Raw genomic sequence first — 23,202 nt, 5'->3', positions numbered from 1 at the left:
ATCACCCATTTTCGCACAACACACTTCCGACTTCTAAAATCCGTAACTTTCACATACGACCTCTGTTTTTTACGTTCTTTATATCCACGCGTAGGTAATAATAAGATCTACAACTTTCATTTTGACTCCGTCGGCTAATTCTCGACCGATCTTAAATTTAATAGTACAAGGAGATTATACTGTTAAAAGTCCGCGTAAAATTCATAACTTCTACATACGGACTCTGTTTTCGTCTGTCTTTTTACCATTGATTTCCTATTAATGAGATCTTCAACTCTCATTTAAGTCGCGTAAGCCAAAAAATGCTCGAACTAAAATTCGAGGTTCGGGCCGTGCACTGCTAAGCCGAATCTTACAAAAATCATAACTTCCTCATACGAAGTCAGATTTGGGCGTTCTTTTTATGGATGTTTTCGGTTTAACATATACTACAACTTTGGTTTAGATCACTAAGGATAAAAAGTCTTTCATCATAAATTCACTATTTACGTCTCCCGGTGCCGTGCCGGTTTTGCCGTAAAACTTCGGCGAGCCATAACTTCTTCGTTATAACTCGGATTTTGGCGTTCTTTATATCCCCGGAATCCTTGTTTCGACCACTACAACTTTATGTAGAGATATAGGGCTTATCTCACACTTTAATTTTGACGCTTATTTTTATTCTTTATTAATTATACATTTATAATTAAATACTAAGCACATAAATACACATAATTCACATAATACTCAAATATTTCATCTTTATTACTTCAAAAAGAGTTACAAGAGTTGACCTAGACTATTACATTGTCTAAAATGCTTAGCCCTGAAACCCGGGCGTTACATTTATTGTTAGATTTGGACAATTGTTGCTATACGTCATAAATGGCAAGAAACATCATTTTATTTCATGGTTTGTTTAAACAAGGATTTAGATTTTCTTTTAATAATGAGAATGGTTCTATTTGTGCTTATCTAAATGGTGTCTTATATTTTGAAGCAATACCATGTAATGGAATTTATGAAACTGTTATGATTGTAGATAACCTAGGAAATGATGTTTTATGCATGGATTCTTCCAATAGTATGGATAGAGCATCCTTGTGGCATTGTCGTCTTGGAAATGTCAACAAAAAGCGCATAGCCCAACTCCAAAAGGATGGAGTGTTGGATTCATTCAACCCTAGGGAAGATGACACATGCGAATCTTGTTTACTTGGAAAGATGATCAAGTCACCCTTCACTAGCGTATGTGAAAGGGGTGAGGATTTATTGGACCTAATACATACCGATGTATGTGGACCCTTTAGATCCACCACAAAGGATGGGAACCGCTTCTATGTGACTTTTACCGATGACTATAGTAGATATGGGTATATCTACTTAATCAAACAAAAGTCAGAAACTTTTGAAAAGTTCAAAGAATTAAAGAATGAATTAGAGAATCAATTGGGTAGGAAAAATCAAGATGCTTCGATCCGATCGAGGAGGAGAGTACCTAAGTCTTGAATTCTACGACTATCTAAAAGAGTGTGGAATAGTTTCACAATTAACGCCACCTAGGACACCACAATTGAATGGTGTGGGAGAAAGGCGTGATCAAACCTTGTTAGACATGGTCCGCTCTATGATGAGTCGTGCTTCACTATCTATCTCATTACGGGGGGTATGCCTTAGAGACTGCTGCCCATATCCTTAACCGAGTCCCTACTAAAAAGGTTGCCAAACCACCTCACGAGATGTGGACAGGGAAGGCTCCCTCGTTAGCACATATCAAGGTTTGGGGTTGCGAGGCTTTCGTAAGACGAGATACTCACGACAAGCTCGAACCTCGTAACGAGCGATGTATTTTCATCGGCTACCCGCATAAATTCTTTGGATATCTCTTCTATAGACCGAAGGACAATGTTGTCTTTGTTGCGAGGATAGGAGTTTTCCGAGAGCGAGAACTCATAATTTAGGAGACGGTGGGAGGCAAATCGAGCTTGAAGTGATTCAAGAGTCGATAGATGAAGGATCCTCTACCGCCGGCCCTCAACCCGAGGAGGAAACTCTGGTTGAACCGATTGATGAGTCCTTACCTCTTAGATGTTCTGAAAGAGTTGGAGTTAAACCCCAATTTTATGGTTTTCATATTACTACCGAAGGGTACACGTATATTAGTGATGGTACATTAATAAATCTAGATGAACCTAATAGCTATAAGGAAGCCATGGCAAGCCCGGAGTATGCGAAACGGAAAGAGGCAATGGACAGCAAGATCCAGTCCATGTATGACAACCAAGTTTGGAATTTGGTTGATTATGTGCCCGGACGTAAGACCGTTGGGTGCAAATGGATCTTCAAGAAGAAGACCGATGTGGATGGAAACGTACACACATATAAGGCGCGATTGGTTGCGAAGGGCTTTACTCAAACTCCTGGAGTTGACTATGATGAGACCTTCTCACCAGTTGCAAAAATAAAGTCTATTAGAGTGATGCTAGCTATTGCCGCATTTCATGATTATGAGATTTGGCAAATGGATGTCAAGACCACTTTCCTTAACGGGAAATTGGATGAGGATGTTTACATGGCTCAACCAGAAGGTTTTGTTGATCCGAAGCATCCAAATAGAGTGTGTAAGCTTGAGAAGTCCATTTATGGACTTAAACAAGCATCACGCAGATGGAATCTTTGCTTCGATGAGAAAGTCAAAGAGTTTGGATTTGTACGAAGTGAAGATGAATCAAGTGTATATGTCAAAGCCCGTGGGAGTATAGTTAGCTTTCTCGTTTTGTATGTCGATGACATACTGCTCATAGGTAATGACATCCCGACACTGCAGGAGGTTAAGTCCTGGCTCGGGAAGTGCTTCGCTATGAAGGACCTTGGAGAGGCTTCCTATATTATGGGAATACGGATAGTGAGAGAACGAAGTAAGAGACTAATAGGACTTAGTCATAACACTTACTTAGATAAAGTACTAAAACGTTTTAGTATGGAAAACTCGAAAAAGGGGGAATTACCAATACAAAATAATGCCAAGTTAAGTAAGACTCAAAGTCCGAGTACCGAAGCCGAAATAGCAGAAATGAGCCGAGTACCATACGCTTCCGCAGTTGGCTCAATCATGTATGCTATGACTTGTACTCGCCCTGATGTAGCCTTTGTTTGAGCATGGTTAGTAGATATCAAGGGAACCCTGGCAGAGCCCATTGGATTGCGGTCAAGAATATCTTTAAGTACCTTCGGAGGACCAAAGAATGGTTTTTAGTCCTTGGAGGGAGTGATGACTTAAAAGTGCGAGGGTATAGTGACGCCAGCTTTCAGACCGACAGGGACAACTACCATTCGCAATCGGGCTGGGTCTTTACCCTGAATGGAGGAGCAGTAACTTGGAAAAGTTCCAAGCAGGAAACCGTAGCTGATTCAATGTGCGAATCAGAGTACATCGCAGCGAGCAAAGCGTCGAAGGAGGCAATATGGTTGAAGAACTTCATTGGTGATCTTGGAGTTGTACCTACCATAAAGGAGCCCATGGAGATTTTCTGTGATAATGAAGGAGCGGTTGCCTTGACCAAGGAACTTAGGGATCATGGTAGATCCCGACATATCGACAGAAAATATCACTTTATAAAACATCGTGTAGAAGAAGGACAACTCGTGGTGAAGATGATATCATCAGAAGATAACCTAGCAGATCCGCTTACGAAGGGACTGAGCAGGGTTAAGCACTTGCAACATGCTAGGAGTATTGGGCTGAAGGATGATATTAGTATATATTAGATAGTATTAGAAACGTGTGATAGATAAATGTAATTAACATTTGATGATTAAATAAAAGAGTATTATTTACGAGTAATGTTACTGTCTTATGTTTATTGTTTAACTATTGTTTCACTTTGCATGTTTTGACTTCCAGAATAATTGAGTTTATTAAGAATAATCGAATTATTCGAATTGTCCACAATCGTTCATATGTTGGAAGTAGGTATGAATGAAGATTGTCATGAATTGGTGTGTAGATTGTCTAAATGGTATTAGACATAGCAAAATTTTACTGCAACGTTCATGAGTGCTTATGAACTAGTTTTGAGCACTGGAACAAACCTGCGCTTGCTGGAATCACCTTATGGAATGTGGTGAAAAGGGTGATCGCAAGACAATAATATCATATGGTCTTAAAACCAACATATATGGTTTGTTATTTGTTAGTTGTACATTGATAATGCGAAACCGCATCAGTAACTTGATGTTATAAAACGCATTGTTGTGTATAGTTGATTAATGAATAAGTAAATGCATATAAGTCGAAGTTTATCTGTTACTTTTATCCTAAGAGGGTAAAAGCGATATCTCGGCCTATCGATGATTTGATTTGACTTATGTGTGGGGCCCGGTCAGAACTGAATTGATGTGTTCGATTAAGTTCTATGTCGAATAAATCTGAGATCGAGAAACCAATTGCGAGACAAATTGTTTCCTTATAATTGTCAGCATGATATCTAAACAGAGGATTGTACGATCCCTTATCTAAAGGAAAAGATTGATAAGATCAGAGTTTGACAACGTCTTTGAGAGCTACGATTGCTAATCGGTGTATATAGTTACTAGACTTATCCAAGTGGGAGACTGTTGGAATAGTGTCTAAGGTTGCAACTATATTTGGTAAGTAATTGACCCGATTGAGCATGGTCCTTTTGGGTTGCCTTCACCATAGCAAATTGATAGGATGATTTACAATGAGAGAAGAAATATTATAAGGAATAATAATATTGTTTGATTAATATAAGTCATAAATTAATTAGGAATTGATTTGGTGACTTAAAGAAGGGCATAAACTATCAAGTGTATGATAGTTGTACTTTAGGCTATAATCCCTTATGGATAAGGGGTGGATGGTTTTAGGGGCTTAGGATAGACCTAAAATTCGTCCAAGGCTTATCATTAGGGTATTGGATTGCTTAGGGCCTAAGTTATCCAATTAGGGTTTAAGGGTGAAACCCTAGAAGCCTTACAAGTATAAATAGACCCAAGGGGTCAAGGAAATTGGCACCCTTGTCACTAAAGGAACCCTGACCGATTTCTTCCTCCCCTCTCCTTTCTCTATAATCATCCTCTTGCTAGTTGGTGTTTGTAAGCCATTAGAGGAGTGACAATTGTGACTCTAAGCTCCAAGGACAAGAAGATTCAAGCAAGTAACTTAAGGTAATCTTCTAGATCTGATTTTCTTATGTTATTACCTAGATCTATTGCTCAAAAGTCTTGGATTCAATGCATGTTAAATTAGAGAAACCTAGATCCAAGCATTAGGGTTTGTATGTGCACATAGGAATGTTCGTATGGCTAAAACCCATCAGATTGTTTGTTGAATAACCTTTGTGAGGTATTCAATTCTAAGGTATATGAAGGTAGGGATAAACATATTATCACTTGATTAGATTATATCAGAGAGTATCTCATGAAGACGTTATGTGTGGTGCAATAGGAAATAGATAAGTGTGAAGGACTTCTAACCCCTACTGCAATTACAGTGTTTGAAATTTTTAAGACTAATACAACTAAGTATGTGGCTAACTACAATGGGGCAGGAAAGTACCAAGTGGCAAGCACATGGCAAGATCAGTATATGGTAAAGTTGAATGAGCAAAGTTTCAATTGTAGGTTTTGGGGATTATAGGTTTCCCATGTAGACATGCTGTTTGTGCTATATGGGACAAAATTGAAAATGGAGAAAATGCCCCACATGTTGATGAATGGGTCCATCCTTGCAATAGGTTATCGACATGGAAATCCATGTATTTCAACAAAATCAATCCATTGAATGGATGTTCAATGTAGCCTAAAAGTGACTACCCATTCACTCTGTTGGATTAGTTTCTAACTCCGTAACTATAATTGGTATGCACTTGACCCGACTTGGCATGGTCCATTTGGGTTGCATGGCATCGGGACAATTGGATAGACTAAATGAGAAAAAGGATACTAGTGATTTATATTAATATATCATAAGTTCTAATATATTAATATGAAATCATCTTATTTAATTAGTATTAGAATCACTACTACCACAAGTTTCCTGATCTCATCTCAACTTTCCTTGATTCGAATACGAACCCTCTACTTCCAGTAGTACGAGGCCATACTACCTTCCACATCTATCCGTACTTTCCTCAAGTATTACCTTGACTCTACCAAGTCACTATTACTGCTAATAATCTCTGCTACTCCCATCCTAGGCTTACCCTAGGGAGTTCTGTGACTATACTCGATCCAGTCCTCAGCTGCTGAAAGCCTCCTTATGATGCCAATTAGCCATCACTTGAATACCATCACATGCGGCGAGGCTCAGATAATCCTTCAAGTAGAAGACTCGTCCCTACAACGGTTAGACTCAGACAAGAGCTGCGCAATAGGGCCAAGTCTAGCACTCTGAGATTATACAACCTTGCTCACATGTAACGTGACGCATTCACCTAATGACTAACTCCCATCACTTAGAGTCCCACAAAGCACAAAGCAAGCAGCATTCAGACGTAGGAGACTACTCAAGCAATTATATCCTTATAATGGGAAACTGTACAAGCATACAATGCTAAGCTCATGATATCAGGCATAACCTAAACAGGCTATCCTACTGGTATCTACTCAATCCTAGCATGCAATTTTCATATACTTAAGCACATAAAGCTGATGGGTTTTGGTCATATGACATCCTATGTGCTCATACAAACCCTAATGCTTGGATCTAGGTTTCTCTATTGTACATGCTTTGAATCCAAGACTATAAACCCTAATATTAGCATATGGAAATTGATATCAACATATAATGAGGTTTAAGAACATACCTTGATTGTTATGTAGCAATAACAATCCTAATTCCACCTTGAATTGACTTTGGAATGCTTAGAGTCACAAGTGTCACTCCTTTAATGGCTTACAAACACCAAGAGCAAATGGAGAAGGTATAAAGAGAGAGGAGAGAGGTTAAAATTCGTCCTTAGGACTCCTTGGGAACAAGTACACGAATTCTAAGGCCTTAGGGTCTTTATATAGGTGTAGAGATAGGGTTTCAGTCATTATCCTTATCTAGTTGCTTATCCACAAAGCAACCCATAAGATAAGTCTTAAAAATCCCTTATCCTTTATCCTTTGGACGATTTCAAGGATCCTTATCTCCTTGAATTCGTTCAACCCATATTTAGGATAACCATTACCATATATTGTAACTATCACATAATTACAATTCAGCCCCTTTAGTTTAATTAATTACACTTGATCACAAAATCAATTCCTAATTAATTATTGACCAATATTAATTAAACAAATATGATTTCTCCTTTAATATATTATTCTTATAACATATTAATAAATCATAATAACCTCTTTCTCTTTATTTATTTCTCCAATCAAGTTGCTTTGGTGAAGGCAACCCAAAAGGACCATGCACCATCGGGTCAAGTACATACCAAAATAGTTATGGACTTAGACACTAATCCAACAAAAGCAGGCACATAAGGCATCACTCCTAGATCCTTAGTCATATTCTAGCATGCTGGTCTACTAAAACAGATAAACACACATAAACTTGTATGGGTACATTAGGGAATACTTACTTGAGCTCGGTCGGTCGCGCACATCACACACTTTGCTCCTTCTTAAGATTCTTTACTTAGCCTTTTAGAAAAAATTTTCTTTTTCAAAATATGGTAATCATTGATTTGAGTTCAGACACCCCTGAAGGTGTATCCGAATCCCTCAAACCAGGGCTTTGATACCAACTTGTAACATCCCAAAAATTATGGACCAAAAATTTCATTTTTAATTAAGTGATTTGCAAAACGTTAGTAACAAAATATCATTCGACCATATCATTTAATAAAACATGTCTTGCATTTGTAAACCAGAACGTAAATCATAATAATATCAGAGTACAAACCCCATAATGTCTCATAGTGCGGAAAAACAAGAGTGTGTGTGTGATATGCCGCTACCGCGCCAGCTCCTTCCCCTTGGCTGAAGATGTACCTGAAAAAACAACTAAAAACCGTAAGCACGAAGCTTAGTGAGTTCCCCCAACGTACCACATACCAAATAACCATATAACATACAAATATTGTCAGGCATATCTGGGTGCCCGACCTACCCCTTCAGTCCTCTCGACCGGATAATGACTAGCATATCTGGGTTCTGGTCTCCCCTTCGGTCCTTTCGACTGGATACTGACTAGCATATATGGGTGTTGGTCTCCCCTTCGGTCTTTCAACCGGATACTGACTAGCGTATATGGGTGTTGGTCTCCCCTTCGGTCCTTTCGACCGGATACTGACTAGCATATCTGGGTGTTGGTCTCCCCTTTGGTCCTTTCGATCAGATACTGACTAGCATATTTGGGTGTTGGTCTCCCCTTCGGTCATTTCGACCGGATATTGGGGACTATTTCACCCCTACCACTACCACATAACACGTATCACATAATCTATTTAGCATGGTTGGGCATGACTTCCCCTTCGACCCTATCGATTGGTAACCTGGGGACCATCTCCCCTACTATTGCTAGCACATAGCATCATATCGTACAAACACATAAACATAACACAGGTAGTGGCAACCCTAGATGAATATCACAGAGACAATCATCTAATCATGCAGTTCCTACTAGTGGGCCGACATTGTGGTCTTAGACCCACCGCCACTGGAAGGTAACTCACCTCGAAGTAACTGCTGAAAGTCTGCTTGCTGAGCGCCTAACTGCTGAACCGGAACTCCCCGGCTACAATTTCCATAAACACTAAGTCAGATACTGATAACTAATCTTAGGGTAAAATGACTATTTTACCCCCCGATCAAAGTCAACATCCTGGTCAAATTCAACTTCCTGGTTGACCGGACTCGCCGAGTTGGCTCGCCAACTCGCCAAGTCCCTTCCATATGTTCTAGTTCTACACCCGTTTCTACTCGTCGAGCTTAGCGAAGACTCGATGCATTCTTCCTCGATGCATACATACTAAATCCAAGTTCATCTGACTTGCCGAGTTGAAGAACAACTCGTCGAGTCTAAGGAAATCTTCATCGGACTCGCCGAGTTGCTCATCCAACTCGCCGAGTCCACGACTATCTTCATAGGACTCGCCGAGTCCATCGTTCTACTCGCCGAGTTCATTCAGTCCTTTTTCTATACAAACCTGATTTGAGTCATGCAGCGGCTCTAAACCATAGATCTAGGCTTCTAGGGCATGCTTATCACATAAAGTTGCAAACTTTACGTGCATGCATAGCTTTAGAGGCTTCAAATGTCCAAACTAAGCTCTTAATGGGGTTCTAAGCTCAAGAGGGACCTTAATCACCAATATGACCAAAACTTAACACTTCAAGAAGGTAATGAGAGTCCAGATCTGAAGTATAACCCAACCATGAGGTTTCTCTTCAAGGATTTGGGGTTTTAGGGCTTAAAAGCAACACTTTAGGGACAAACAAGATCTAATAGATCAATAACCAAGATGGAAACTTTATTACCATAATGGATGACCACAAATGAATGTGTTCTGGATCTAAGTTCACTTCCTTGACCTCTTCAACTTCTCCCTTCTTCCACTTGCTCCAAAGTGCACCAAAAGTCCTTTCACAAGGCAACAATCACTCAAACTTACCAATGGAGGCTAGGGTTTTCGATAAGGAATGCTCTGAGGGTGATGGGGACTGAGATGGGTCTGTAAGGACATTTAAATAGGGTGCAAACCCTAAGGATTAGGGTCTCCTCCTGATTGGCCTACTCGTCTAGTCCAGGAGTGGACTCGGCGAGTATATCACTTAAAGCTCGCATACACTCGACATCTACTCGACGAGTTAGGGCTACAACTCGCCGAGTAGCTCTTCCCATAAGAACATTTAATCAAAATAAATATGTACCAGGAACGGGGCGTTACACTTTTATGTTAAAAAAATGGACTAAAATGAAAATTTTCCAAAAATATTAGGATTTTTCTGATAATTTCCCAAAAAGTTACTTCCATCTGGGTCGACTATTACACCAACCTTACAAGTAGACCCAAGGTTTGATTTTAACAAGTCATGGGTATAGTTTCATAACTATTATTTTTCATAAATGAGTTTCTATGAATTTTATTCGAAGCAATTAAGATCAGAGGCATATATACTTCTGAAGGAGAATCTTGGTTCTTATGATCGCAATCATATGTTCATCCACAAAGTTTCTTGATAACAAGGATTTAATGCCTTGTGACGTCCTCAAAATCACCTTCTAAAAGGTTTCACGAGACATAAATCACCATGTCTATGATGGGGTATAGGACATGATCCAATAGTGTAGTTAAACATGGCGAGCCCACTAAGGGTGGAGGATAAGACAAAAACAAAGGGGAAAAGGAAAGAAGGTTAGCCATATGGTGTTAGGGTTTAATTTTTTAACAACAATATCATGATGGGATAGATTCAGAGCATTGACAAATAGGTTGTAGTTGATGATGAGGAGGAGGGGTTTATACTTTGTTGATGTACATACTTATAATATTATTCTCGAAGAGACAGAGGAATAGGTCATGTCTTTGACTATAAATGACTATCAAGTTTAGACCTTGTTTAGTTGTTTGGTTATAATAGAGCTGGCAACAACAGTGGTTGTGTGATGTTGGATTTTGCTCTATCAATTTCGTGAACTTAGTCCTGAACACACAGTCTAGCCCGGGGGTGGGGTGGTTTTATTTATGTCACATTTTCAAAGTCACAAGACTATATTTTTTCCTTACATATTTTTATCGTATTTTTGCTTCTAAACATGTTGTTCATGTGTTTGTTACATTGGACAAGATCAGAGAAATCGGTTGATTGAGTTGGACATGAATTATTACCATTGAATTGGATTTGGGGGTAATTGTTTTGAATAGTAGTAAAAAAATAGGCTTAATTGATATGGTTGGGGGGGGGGGGGGGAACGGTTTTGTGAACCTTGGTGAGTATGGGTAAGTTTTCTAATGGTTATTTTCAGTGATGAAGATGAGGAGACTATTACATATTTTAAACAATCAAGAGAATGATATGATTCACTTTCTTGGTAAAAACTAAAAGTTATACCTTGTCTTATATACTTTGGTTCCGTTTAATCTAAACACAATACAATTGTTTTGTGGTGTGTTTTCTTACATAACAAACAAACCCTGATGGGAAAAGCAAGGAACCGAGCAAATATGAGGCATTGTGCATTTGTTGTGTTAGTTGTGGAAGTATTAGTTGGAATACCAGCCTTCCTGCTAGGCCCGATTTTGAAGGGGGGGGGGGGGGCAGAGGGGCAGCTGCACAGGGCCCCGAAAAAAACAAGGTCTGAGTTTTAATTAAATTATATATTTAATAACTAAATATATATGAATTTATTCAAGATATTGTACAAAGTTTGGATAGCCCAGTTGGCAAAGGCGCCTCCTTTATTCAAAATCAATGTGGGTTCGATGTTTTTTCACAACATTTTTGGATGTTTTAAATTCCAAGTTACAAATTTGGCCATTTCTTTATACTATATATTTCGTAATCAATCACTCATTCCAATATGTTTAACAAATCGGTTTTCAAAAGTTACATAATTCGCTCTTGAACTTTTTATAAAATTTCATATGTTCATTTTTAATTAATTTATTTACTTTTAAGTTTTCGTTAACGATAATTCACCGTCTTAAATTTGTTTTCCTTATATATATATATATATATATATATATATATATATATATATATATATATATATATATATATATATATATATATTAAAAATGGTATTTAGGCCATATTTTTCTTCTTAGCACATGACCCTTGAATCAAAGAGTCGGCCCTGCTTCCTACTTTGGCGATTGGCCAAGCAGTTGTTCATTAAATAATTTAAAGACATGTGTTGCTTGTCTTAAACTAACTGGTGGAAGAATCTATCATGTGTATGATGTATCTCATACCATCATACATATAGTAGATAAAACGATAAAACAAAATCATGGTACATCGTGTTTTGGTGATTTTTCCTGATCCTTGGTATTATCATACCTCATACCATGATACATATAGTAGATAAAACGATAAAACAAAATCATCGTACATAGTGTTTTGGTGATTTTTCCTGATCGTTGGTATTGACGTATTGCTTTTGGTATGTACTTCATCTTATGGAGATGTATCTCTCTTTGTAGTTGCCTTACCATGGTGCTTATTTTTAATTTTATTTTGCCGTACATTCAAAAAAAGAAAAAAAAAACTAAATGGAATAATTTGGGGTTTAGTCTTGGGTTTTGGCAGGTCATAATTATCTTGCTAAAAATGTGTTAATTTATGTTCATTATGAGTTTAAATGGTTTAAATTTCTAAAGTAATATCTAAAACATATTGATGACTATGTTGAATACATATTAATTTGACCATCTATCAAATATAAGACATTAAACAAACATTTTTTTCATCATTTACCAAGTCAATTTTGTTTAAGTGTTTATATCTATTCATAAATACCAAACAACATCCTTGAACACATTTTTTTATGATCCATCATCAAACATCGTAAAGAATGTTATGATTTTGTTTCATCACCACATTATCTTATTAATCCATTTATTATCACTGCATTCCATAAAACCAAACCAACTCTGAAAACTAAAATATATTCATCCCACACCATCTCCCTTTTTTTATTTGTATATGAAATAGGTTGCCGACAATGCATTTTAGGTTGTGACATTTGGTTGTACTTTGTAGTTGGAACGAGAATTGGTTTGCACTTTGATTGTGTAGTATAAGTTATCTCCACCGAGTTGTTTTCACATCAAAAGATGACATTTCATGTAAGTTCGCTAAGTAAAACTAAGCACAAATAACAAAAATAATACAGTTATAACATATAACCATATACAAGTATAAATTTTATTCGAGTATATATACACATAACTCAAAAGTATATCATAATTTTTGTTCACCGAAAGTGAGAAAAAAAGTGTTATTTGATGGTTTTCTTTGTGATCCAAGAGTGGAAGGGTAGTGAAGGAGGTATTTATGGTAATTGTCTTGTGAATGACTGAAGGAAGATGCAGCACACAGATGGGGCATACAGTGAAGTTCTTTGCATCCCACATCGGGTGAGTGAAGCAAGCAGCAAAGAGAAAGATGGCTATAAAATTGAAAGCCCGATAACAGAAGGGGCATACCTTTCTCGGCCTTTTGGCTAAGATCAAGTGTAGTATCTGTTCTTATCAGTTTAATATCTGATATGCAGGCCATCGGCCTACTCGATATTAATCTTATTTTTTTATGGGGGAAGGCCCACTACAGTAGCTTGCTGTTAGGGTTCTTCATGCGTTGCCTTGGTCTTACACCATTGTTAAGGCCTGGCGCACCCCTCCAATTCTCAGTTCAATATTTGTTCAGTTGCTTTATTTAATCTACATGCATATGTAAGTTGAGGTTTCTTCATAATGATATGGTGGATACACTTAAGGCTTTTTCAAGACGCAACTTTTAGGCACTAAAAAAATGAAAGTAGGATGCTACAACATTTCCTCTAAAGCATTCAATACTTTAGGTCTTTCGGATGAATGACCCCAAACCAGGCCATACGACATCAATATTTAAGCAGTTTGAGACCATTAAAACATTAATTCACCATTTAAATTTGTTATAGATAACCAAATATTATATAAAACCTACAAACTTCTACCAATGAGTTGCATATTAACATAATTATTAATATTTGTACCACCATGGACTTCAACGAATTGATATGCAATTCTAATATGCTTCGTGTTTATTCTAATGTCTTTTGGGGCAGCCAATACTACATGTTTCATAACTCCATGTTCTTACACTTCTTATAAATTTCTCATCTTCCATTCCATTGTTTGAAAGTAAAAGTCATTAATGACATATCTTGTTGAAGGCGACCTTAGTGAAATCTTAAACACCCCATTTTCGTAGACATTACCGTAGTTGAAATTCCATTTACATTCAACCTTGAGCTTCTAACATGTTGCCACCTCAACGTACACACTATCATTTAGAGCAATCAACTTTAGAACCACAATAATTTCAGTTTTCAATTACAACAACGAAAATTGCTTAAACTTTGAATAACATTCCTATAATTGGATAGAATTTTCAAAGTAAAATGTTGTAAATTTGTAATTTCAAGGAGTGAAAGTATAATGCTATAACAAACAAGTCAAGGAAGTGTGTTGCTATTCGTGCACTTAAAAAATGATATAGAATGATGCAATACCATAATGTTTTTCTTATCTAAGCATACTTTGAAAGCATAGTGCTATAATGCAAGAAGTAATGTATACGTGTGTGGCTTTGTGTGTGTAGGTGTATGTGTATTATAACTATTATAACATTAGGATCATAGTAGCATTGTACTTTGGAAACCTATAGCATCTTTGTTTCAATTTTATTTATGAATTTATTGTATTTTATTTTAGTATTTTCTTATTAAACCATAGTACTTTAAAAGAAAATGCTAGAATTTTACTTTACTTTCAATTTCTACAATTTTATTTCAACTTCTTCATATTAAAGAATTGTACTTTTAAACACAGTGTTATATGTGGGTGTTTGTTTTCAAGTATCCCTTGTTACAACATTATAATTTCAAATTATAATGCTTTAATGAGAAAATTCAAACACACCCACACACATGTACATATAAAAGAGATAGAACACTCACAAAATCAACCGCGTTGGTGTTTATGTAACTATCAAATATGAATTGTGATGATTTCACTTGTTTCCTATAGAAAATGTGAAAGACTTCTTCTTTCTTCTCGAAAACCTCAATGACATTTTCAAATAAGCTTTTCGTTATGCTAGTTAATGAACAAAGTAGAAAAGCATCACAAAAAGTTTTACAACATTGATTTACCTAATAGTCTAACACCTAGTTGCAACATAAGCATTAGATAGTTGCTTTTATTGCCTTCAAGGTGTCCAAATTTGACATCATTTTCACTTCTATCATATGAAATATTACAAATCTTCCTTTTTATATAAATAATGCATTATTCTTAATCCTTTCTTTCATCCTTTAACCCCATATCATCTTTCCTTCTTTCAAATTACCCTCAACTAGTACCATCTATCTATGTGTATTTATACTTGCAATGGGAGTTGAGCATCAACTTCCAACAATCAATCGAGAGGCAAAAAGGAATAAATGGTGATTAACTATTGACAACAATAATTAAGTAATGTTAGTATTGAAGCAAAACAACATGTTTATATGTATATTCTATTCAATGAAACTAATCCATAAAAAATGACAATTAAATATCACGGATCATTTTAACACCTCTGACATTCTATTATCCAGTCAACTCCTTTTTATCATTATAATTTGAAAAACCAAACATTCTCTAATGAACACGTACATTCATCTTACAATATCTCTATTTTTTCTTTCTTGTATATGAAATATCATGCAGATAGTTATGAAGGTAAGAGTTAATGACAACGGTTAGGTACCCGCCATATTTTTTTGAATGGTCGGGGACAAACTGTTCATATATAAATATCTCTATCAAGTTGGTTTCCTGTCTCAACTAACCTTTCTTGTAATTTAGATAAATTAAAATTAACAAAAATAATAATTATCATACAATCTTAAACGCGTATGGTAAAAAGGTAATGGGATTATGATGTTTTTGTTTATGCAACTCAAAGGGAACAAGTAGTGAAGCGGGTATTTACATCCCACATCGCCTGAGTGAAGCAAGATGCGATGATGACCCTTATGAAAGGATGTATTGATACATTTTGTCCCACAACCCTCACAAATAGAGGAGATACTAGGTCTAACGTGAAAGACATGTTTTGTAAAGGCGTGAGGGTTAACCCCAAATAAAATAATATCTATGGCTCAGGCTCGTATATATGGTATCAAAGCGACCTTTCGCTCATATGGTTATAGGGGAAAACTATTCGGATCACAATTTACGAAGAAATTTGGAGGAGTATTGATATGTTCCTTATGGGAGGACCCTTATAGAAAGGTGTATTAATACTCCTTGTCCCAACATCGATCGCAAGCAAGGAAGATTATGTGTTCTAATAGTACTCCTAGGCCTAACCGGTAAGACATTTTATGTAAGGTCGTGAGGGTTAACCCAACGCAATAATAGTTGACTCAATTGGCTTGCATTCGTATCAATATATGAATTGGTAGTTAGGGTTTGAAATCCTTTTGACCCTTTGTAGTTGAAACCCTAATATGATGATAGAAAACTATACAACTTGCATTATATCTTCACCTGAGCTTCATAATTAGTATAAGATGTAAATTAGTCCATACCACAACAACAAATGTAATATGATAATATGTAACTCATATGTGGTATATTTGAAGGTAAGGCTATGAGATCGAATTTTAAATTTATATTTAATTAAGATTATATATAAATAGAAGATAACAAGGAAATATCATCTTATTAGACCGAAGACTACACTCATCTTTCACCCCTCACTTTTTTCCTCAACGCTACTTTATGTTTCATGCACTCTTTAAAACATAGGAAATTGTTACTATTAATTCCCTTTTATTTTTATAAAAAATATATTTTATACAAATATTATACTATTATTGTAGAGAATTAAAAACCCCAAATCTTAATTATATATAATTAAATTATATATTATAAAAATCTAAAAAAGAAAAAAAAAATACATTTTATAGTCGTTGACGAATTAGAGAAAGGGATAGAGGATGCGGGGAGGCTACTATGCGCGAGAAAACTTCTCACCTACATCGCACCCAGGGTGTGGTACTCTTGGTGCAATGAAAGGCCAAGTCATCAAGCCATTGGATGCATGCTTAGTATACCGTCCGACCTTAATGAGTTGGATCTCATTTTGTTGGACAGAAGAGCGATGAGCCAAAACTGTAACCAAAGGACAAAAGGAATGAAAAGTTGTTTCCATAAATGGTTATAATAATTGTTAAGACCATACAGAGTGGAGGCAAACCGCACCTTATGGCGGGTGATGTGTCACTGTGGTGGTGCAATGAACACGATACCCATCGCCCATCGCCCAGGGATGCGGTGGGTATACCACGACTGAAGATATTACCACTCGAAAAACTCAAAACCAACACCCTTAATGGCCATAAACGTCTATTTAAAAAAACTACTATAAACCTCATTCCGTATCAAACATCTTACACAACTACAATACATTCTATCATACAAACTACAACCCTTTCCACTCCAAAAATGTAGTTATTATTATTTTTTTTGAAAACGACAAATGATTAAACAGAAGCCTACTCGTATATTTCAACAAGCACCTCGTGTTCGAGCTCCTTTACAGGGCAAACCCAGCCCCCGTAGGGGTTTTCAGGGAAATTTTCGCCACATGTGACACAAGTTTAAAAGGCATCCAAATTGGATTTTGCAAAGATTGAACTCCCAACCTCTGACCCCACGTGGGTATTAAACCCGATACCTCTTCCCAGCTAGGCTGGAAGTCATTGGTAGCGTTTTTATTTAATTATCGTTTTTAGCTATGTAATCGTTTTAATTAAATTAATGGAATATTTCTCTATTATTATTATTATAAATATGTATTTAAATAGTTATATAATTATTAAATTATATTTAAAAAAAATAAAAAAGAAAAGTATGGTAGGTGTGATAATGTTTTCTAATAGTTTTTTGGGGTGAGAAGAATACGATGTAAATGATGTGACGCTGACGTAACAACCAAAGATGAGTAAATTGTTATATATACGACTATTTGTGATAAGGAGCAATTTGAGGAAAATTTGTAACCATGCTTTCCTAGACTTAATGATGACTACATTGTTATGTATATGAGTGTTTGTTTGACATGGTGGTCTTATTTGAGAAAGAGATGATGTTGAGACTATACCGACTAAATGATGAAATAATTAAAGATCCTACTTAATTATGATGATAGTTGTCAAATAATGATAGAACCAATTAACCAAAAAGCTTACATAGTTATGATAGTAGTGATCGTGCGATGAAATACCCAAATATCCTACCTAATAATGAGGACAGTGATCAAGTGATGGATAACTATGACTATCTATACATAAGAATAGCATGGGGGTGTTGGGGGACAAAGTGGCAAGCAGCACATGACCAATTTTTTTTATTATATATTTTTATTTAAAAATAAAAACTTATAATAGCAATAATGACCCTTTTTCTGACTCGTACTAGACTTTTGAAAATATTTTATTCCTCAGGACCAGTCATGGAGAATAGTTCACTTGAAGAACGATGTGGACACACACTTGAATGCATTAATTGTTAATGTATAAAATTTATGAATAATATCATTATTTGCTCATTTCATTATCTTGTCATTCTTTTGTCATTTCATTCAATAAACCAAACAACCATAGAAGCAAAATGAGTGTTTGTGATAACTTTTCAAAAGAGCTTATTGGTTTATTACCTTTTTGAAAAACTAATAAGTCAAAAAAGTGTTTGGCAAATTCATAAGCACTTTTAGAATAGTTTTTTCATAAGCTTCAAAAAATAATTTTTAATAAGCATGTAAAACTTGACTTTTTGAATATGTTTATAAACTTTCAACCAAAATAACTTCAAAAAACATTTTTAAGTCAAACATTTAGATGTTGTTTAGGAGTGCTTTTTTAACTAGAAAAGTGCTTTTAGATAGAAGTGCTTATTTACTTATAGTGGTGGTAAAAAAAAGTGTTTTCAAAAGTGTTTGGATAAGCTTTTATAGTGAAAAAGCCAATAAGTCAACAAGTTAAAAAATGTTTGGCTTCAAAATTGTTTTTTTGAAGTTATTTTGACCGAAAAGTCATAAGCAGTTTCAAAAAGTCACGTTTTAAATGTTTATTAAAAAGTGCTTATTGAAGCTTATGGAAAAGCTATTATGAAAATAGTTTTTGAGATTGCCAAACACTTTTTTTGACTTAGTAGCTTTTCAAAAAGCCAATAAGCAAATAAACATTTTTCAAACGCAATCCCAAACACCCCCTTAGTATCTTATTGACTTATAGACTTTTTTCACTATAAAAGTTTATCAAAATGCTTTTTAAAAAACTCATTTTACAACCAATATAAGCAAACAAACACTTTTATCTAAAAACACTTTTAGAATTCAAAAAACTATATCAAAAAAAGCCAAAATACACACAAACACACAATCTCCCACTTTTTATACTTGTATACGAGAGAGGTGGCCAATACTTATGAAAAGGACTAGGATAAATACAAATCTTGATGATGGCTTGGAAGAGGGCGATGATCAACTATAACAACAAAAAAGGGAGATATTGACAACTACTATGTCTTTTGGGTTTTGATATTTGGCTGTAGTATAGACTAGCAATAAATTTTTTTATAAGTTTATAATTATCCCCATCAAGTTGTTTTTTTGTCTCACATTAACTCTTCATGTACGTTAACTGAATAAGACTTAAAACAAAAATAATAAAAATAATACAACTATACACACATGTTGTATAAATTTGATTTAAATATATATCAAAAAACTGTAACACTATTATGAAAATCATCTTGGTGAAGGAATGCAGTGAAGTTCTTTGCATCCCACATCGGCTGAGTGAAGCAAGCAGCGAAGAGAAAGATGGGTATAAAAAGGAAAGCCCTGGAATGAAAGAGGCATACCTTTCTCGGCCTTTTGGCTAAGATCAAGTGTAGTATCTGTTCTTATCAGTTTAATATCTGATATGTAGGCCATCGGCCTACTCGATATTATTCTTATTTTTTATGGGGGTGAGTACCCATTACAGTAGCTTGCTGCTGGGGTTCTTCATGCGTTGCCTTGGTCTTACGCTATTGCCAAGGCCAGGCGCACCCCACCAATTCCTAGTTTAATATTTAATTTTTCTACTTTCGTTTTTAGTAAAGGATTAAAAAGAAGATGTATTGTAACTTACGAGTTTTTATGGTTACCGTTATTTTGTTGTAGAAATAAGATTTCGAGTATAAGCACACATCTGGTCTTTGTGGTATGACAACATTTATATTTTTGGTACCACTGTTGGATATTTTTACATGACTAGTCCATATAGCTTGCATTTATTGCACCTGTGGCCCTTGGACCATTAAATCTCTAACAGTTAAGCCGGTAGTTTTTTTAGAGTACTTATTTCGCCTTTCTATTTATCTTTTTGTTATACTTTTATTTCTCGTTAATCACTAACTACCATCTCAGACCACCACTAAACACACACACACACACACACACCAATCTTTAGCAGTTTGATGTGAATTCCAAATAGTTGAAGCAACCGCACCAATTTGAATTGGATTTCCCTTGCCATTCTTAATGCTGGGAACAACTGATTTTTCAGAAACATTCCAGCTGACATTGGGGACTGTAAGAGCTTGGTATGGTTAGATGTCATCACCAATAAATTACTTAACTGGTACTATCCCACGAGACGATTTATACATGATTTTGTCGAGACATCTTTGTAACTTCACGAGACTATAGTTAGGGATCACTAAGCCAAACTTCAATCATAACGATTCAATGATCTTCTTTGATCTATTGTATAATTAATTGAAACGTGACATTCCAAATGACCTTGGGTCAATGTAGTATGTCTTCATGTTGAATTTGGGTCATAATGATCTTGTAAGCCAGATTAAATTTCTGGAGATAATGCTCTGATATACCTTTCATCGGTCGTTTAGGAGAGGGGATAGAGAGATCTGGAATAGATAAGCGGTTGCCTTGTATTTAGAGTTATTTGTTTCATTTTCATGTTAATGACATAAACGGTCCTTCAAGAAAAACAACGACAAAAAACGAGACAAAAACAAACACATTTTCATCATTCTATGTGTCTTTAACGAAACATTATAAACGGTAACAATCTTAGGTTCCAACAGGGCAACAAATGAAAACATTTCCAACCAATACTTTTGGTGTGACGCCACTAGTTAAAACACAAAATGTGCTAACGGGTCTTCATTTTGGATCCTACTATTGTGATAAATGATAAAAATGAACATATTACCTTTTTGTTTAATACCTCATGTACAATAGTCAATGTGTGGCAGATGTGACGCATGCTTCTTGAACCTTATCACCTTATCATGTTTTAACCCTTTAACCTTATCATGTTTTAATTAACTTGCATAGTTTTTAAATATCAATTTGTGTACATACTATATCATTTAAAAGATCTCATTAAGGTCCTTAAAAAAAGTAATATAAATTGTAACTTATTATTAGTATTTACTTATAAAGTAAACACAAAATAAAAGGTATATTACTTTAACACCAAATTGTCTTGAAACATTGATAAATACCTAAAAGTTCAAAGTTGTAATATAAATGTAACATATGTTGTGCATTATACTTTTTTTTATTTCAATAAATTAGTTACACATGTAGAATGTTATTAATTTATATGCTTTTTTTTTCAGACATAAGTTTCTTAGAATTTTGTCTCGAGCAATCAAGAGGTGGAGAATTTTCTGAAGGAGAATCTTGGGTCATATGACAGCAAGCACGAGGCCATTGACAAGTTTCTTAAGTACAAAGATTTCATGCCTCTGTGATGTCGTTGAAATCGTCTTCCAAAATGTTCATGATGGGACCACCAAGGGTTGAGGACTGAGGAGGCGACAAGAAAAATGGAAATAAGATTAGCCATATGGTTTAAAAGGTTTTAATGTTGCTAGCAACATGATCATGATGTGAGAGATTTAGAGGAATGAAGACTATGTTGGAGTCGAGGAGGATGGGGTTTGTATTTTGTACATGTGCATACTTATAATATTTTCATCATAGTTAGAGATAGAAGAAGAGGTCATGTTATGACTATAAGTAAATGATTATAAAGTTTAAACATTTTTTGTTGTTCGGTTAAAACCCGATCCGGTTTGGAGAAAATTGTTTTCGATAGTAGTCCAAAAAAATAGTTTGTGTTAAATCACTTGTCCATTAAAAAATTGAAGACCTGAGTTGTATGTTTGAAGTTAACCAATCCATGAATGTATCATGTCTATCACATAGCATATTAGTCATAAATGAGGATACATGGAAAATAGAGAAAACAAAATCATCCATAGTTTTTTTGGTGATTTTGAAGTAAACTATTGAGTTGCTTGATTCAGCAATTAAATAAAATATTTTGGGGTTCAGTCTTGGGTTTTGGTAGGTTATAATTATCTTGCTAAAAATGTGTTAATCTATGTTGTTGGATTATGTTCATTTTCAATTTAAATGATCCCATTTTCTAAAGCAATATCTAAAAACATATTGATCACAATATTAAATACATATGTATTAAATATCTAAGACATATTCTCAATCTGGATCATAATTCATTTACATTAAACAAACAAATTTTCATCATTTACCAATTTAAATTTCGTTTAATTAGTTATTCATGCATGCCAAACAACATCTTTGAATGCATCTTTTTTATACTCCATCAGACATGATAACTGATGTCATGAATCGTTTCATCACCTCATTCAATTATATTATTAATCCATTCTTTTTTACAATTTTATTCCATAAAACCAAATCAACTCTAAAAGCTGAAAATATAATCATTTCACACTATCTCCCTCTTTTTATTTGTATATGAAAGAGGTTGCCAACTATATTTTTAGGTTGTGACATTTGGTTGTAGTTGGAATGAGAATCGGTTTGAACTTTGAAAAAACTTATCATATATAATTAATCTCCATCAAGTTATTTTCATATTACGTAAGTTAACTGAATTATACTAAACACAAATGACAAAAGTAATACAGTTATACCTTATAAGCATATATTGTATAAATTTTATTTAAATTAAATATATACACAAAGAGCTTGACAGTATTATCATAACAATTTTCGTTCTGAAGGAACAGCCAAGAGTGTGAAGGTAGTGAAGTTCTTTGCATCCCACATCGGCTTAGTGAAGCAAGCAGGAAGAGAAAGATGGCTATAAAATGGAAAGCCCTGGAATGGAAGAGGCATACCTTTCTCGGCCTTTTGGCTAAGATCAAGTGTAGTATCTGTTCTTATCAGTTTAATATCTGATATGTAGGCCATCGGCCTACTCGATATTAATCTTATTTTTTATGGGGGAAGGCCCATTACAGTAGCTTGCTGCTGGGGTTCTTCACGCGTCGCCTTGGTCTTACACTACTGCTAAGGCCTGGCGCACCCTTCCAATTCCTAGTTCAATTTTTAAATCAATGGGTCTCATTTCTCTTGAGCTCTTTAGAA

General features: G+C 35.3%; 3 non-coding genes across 3 annotated transcripts; all 3 read left to right on the top strand.

Annotated features, from left to right (window-relative positions):
• The first annotated feature begins 13,147 nt into the window (after positions 1-13,147).
• Positions 13,148-13,345, top strand: LOC145027875 (U2 spliceosomal RNA). Its single transcript, XR_013675638.1, has one exon. It is a non-coding gene; the product is annotated as a U2 spliceosomal RNA (small nuclear RNA).
• Positions 13,346-19,621: 6,276 nt separating this feature from the next.
• Positions 19,622-19,820, top strand: LOC145027873 (U2 spliceosomal RNA). Its single transcript, XR_013675636.1, has one exon. It is a non-coding gene; the product is annotated as a U2 spliceosomal RNA (small nuclear RNA).
• Positions 19,821-22,948: 3,128 nt separating this feature from the next.
• Positions 22,949-23,145, top strand: LOC145027872 (U2 spliceosomal RNA). Its single transcript, XR_013675635.1, has one exon. It is a non-coding gene; the product is annotated as a U2 spliceosomal RNA (small nuclear RNA).
• The last annotated feature ends 57 nt before the right edge of the window (positions 23,146-23,202 follow it).

The sequence above is a fragment of the Lactuca saligna genome, chromosome 1 (genome assembly GCF_052625555.1).
Source record: "Lactuca saligna cultivar CGN05327 chromosome 1, ASM5262555v1, whole genome shotgun sequence".
NCBI lineage: Eukaryota > Viridiplantae > Streptophyta > Magnoliopsida > Asterales > Asteraceae > Lactuca > Lactuca saligna.
This window is presented reverse-complemented; position numbering and strand designations above follow the sequence as displayed.